Genomic DNA, 2,500 nt, shown 5'->3' with positions numbered 1-2,500 from the left:
TTAACCTAACCCACGTTGTGCCTTAACCTAACCCACGTTGTGCCTTAACCTAACCCACGTTGTCCCCTAAAGTAACCCACGTTGTCCCCTAACGTAACCCACGTTGTCCCCTAACGTAACCCATGTTGTCGCCTAAACCTGCTCTGTAATTGTTATACGACTCGTTCAATTAGTGTAGTGTTGCCCACCCGCAACCCTCGCAATATAGTTCGCTACTCGCACTGCCCGCTCCCCTGTGTATCGCTTCATGTTAAACACCTTGCAAGTCTTGCTGACTTTCCACATGCTCCTGCTGTACACTGTAATGTGGATGGCAGCAGGACGTACATGCCGCCCCTCCCCACGTCCCCACCTTGCCCCCCTGCCTTCGCAAGCTGGTTGGTGAGAAGTTTGCATGTTCAATGCCCTTCGCATGCGACGTACTCAGGCTACGTTGTGGTGCGGCCTGTGTCAACCGTCCGCTAATGTCGTACGCGTAAACCACAATCTGTACTGCACATTCGTCCTTATGTACCGAATGATACATCGTGGCACATGTGTGACCGTACAACGACTGCGCCCAAAAACGGCGGACCATACAGTGCAAATATTGTGCACGCAGCTACGTGTCGTCTCCCTATGAGAGCTGGATTGCAGTGTGGTACGCCATAGAGACGTGTGGGAGGAACGGACGCCGTGGATGGCGATCAGCATGAGCTGTCTGTTGATGTATTCGGACCTAGTCGTCTCTCCTCACACACCGTGATGGCATGGTGCACCGCGTTCCATATCTGCGACATGCTACAGAGGCCGGTTGACAGTCGTTCGAGCAATGGACATCGCATACGTACGGGGGCCACCTTCCACGTATTGTCTAGGCGTGCACATTTTGTTGCGTGTATGTGGGCAGACGTAGTGTGGCGTGACACCTGACACAGGCATGCAATAATCGTTGAAGTTGCAAATGGCGATGGACGCCTGCGTTTTCTGGTGAAGTTACGCAAATGAACAAATGGTAACCTGTTGTGGTGCGGTTGTTCTCGCTAGGGGTGAATCGGTGATGGCGACGATAGGTTGAGGTACGAACCGGTTGTTCCAGCGATACCCACCATGCCGACGAAACTGAACGGCATCTGGGTGTGAAGCGATACGCGGCGGTGGCTGGGTGGGACCGTCCCCGGCCGGTGAGGGGGCGCCTCCCGGCGTGCTGGCCGCGCGGTGCGTGGGCGCACGCGCTACAGCCGGCTGGTGGGGGCGGCCAGTGGCAGGCGCGCCGGCCGACGGACGCGGCAGGCGTCGCAGCTGCGCGCCGGCGCACCCTGCGCGCGGCGCCGTGCGGCCAAAGTAGGTCCTCGCGGGCCCGGTGCGAAGCGCGGTGGACATCTTCAGTGTGCTGGTCCGATTGAGGACTGTGTGCGTTGAGGATGCGCCGCCGCCCGGCGCTCGGCGCCGCGACGCCGTCTGCTGCTCGGTCGCCCCAGCGGTTCTCGCTGGTGGTTTGTATCGCAGCTGTGCGGATGTGTTGGCGCGTGCGCTGTGCTGGGAGAGTTCGCTTCGGCACCCAAGTGGGGCTTTTGTCCTTCTGTGGCGCTGGCGTTGGAGCTGCCGGTCACCGTAGGTGGCGCGTGTTGTCTCCCGCCGGCAATGCCACGACAGCACGCTCCCGGGCCTCTGTCGGCAGCGGCAAGCTCAGTTGGGAGCACGGGTGGTCGCACCGAAAGCGTCTACTCGCCTAACTCCGGGCGATTGCGCCTCTCTCGAACCCGACCAAGTACTTGGGACGGCGCTGCGCGCCGCCGGGACCTGAGAGGGTTTCGAGGTGTATTGTGCAGGGGAGCTCAGCCTCCTCCTGTTTGCAGAATGATTGAGCGGACGCTTGCGTGTTCGCGCGGGCCCCCGGGACACACTCCCGGGCGGCCGGCTGCTCAGCTCTAGTTGACGCAGCTCCCTGGTTGATCCTGCCAGTAGTCATATGCTTGTCTCAAAGATTAAGCCATGCATGTCTCAGTACAAGCCGCATTAAGGTGAAACCGCGAATGGCTCATTAAATCAGTTATGGTTCCTTAGATCGTACCCACGTTACTTGGATAACTGTGGTAATTCTAGAGCTAATACATGCAAACAGAGTCCCGACCAGAGATGGAAGGGACGCTTTTATTAGATCAAAACCAATCGGTCGGCTCGTCCGGTCCGTTTGCCTTGGTGACTCTGAATAACTTTGGGCTGATCGCACGGTCCTCGTACCGGCGACGCATCTTTCAAATGTCTGCCTTATCAACTGTCGATGGTAGGTTCTGCGCCTACCATGGTTGTAACGGGTAACGGGGAATCAGGGTTCGATTCCGGAGAGGGAGCCTGAGAAACGGCTACCACATCCAAGGAAGGCAGCAGGCGCGCAAATTACCCACTCCCGGCACGGGGAGGTAGTGACGAAAAATAACGATACGGGACTCATCCGAGGCCCCGTAATCGGAATGAGTACACTTTAAATCCTTTAACGAGTATCTATTGGAGGGCAAGT

The 2,500-nt window shown here is 57.8% G+C and overlaps 1 non-coding gene across 1 annotated transcript in view; it reads left to right on the top strand.

The window, feature by feature from the left end:
- The first annotated feature begins 1,924 nt into the window (after positions 1-1,924).
- LOC124727523 overlaps positions 1,925-2,500 on the top strand; it is a 1,909-nt gene continuing 1,333 nt past the window's right edge. The window contains exon 1 of the ribosomal RNA XR_007007154.1: positions 1,925-2,500. This exon is cut by the window's right edge and continues 1,333 nt beyond it. This is a non-coding gene — a ribosomal RNA (small subunit ribosomal RNA).

The sequence above is a fragment of the Schistocerca piceifrons genome, unplaced genomic scaffold (genome assembly GCF_021461385.2).
Source record: "Schistocerca piceifrons isolate TAMUIC-IGC-003096 unplaced genomic scaffold, iqSchPice1.1 HiC_scaffold_1112, whole genome shotgun sequence".
In the NCBI taxonomy this organism is placed as follows: Eukaryota; Metazoa; Arthropoda; class Insecta; order Orthoptera; family Acrididae; genus Schistocerca; species Schistocerca piceifrons.
This window is presented reverse-complemented; position numbering and strand designations above follow the sequence as displayed.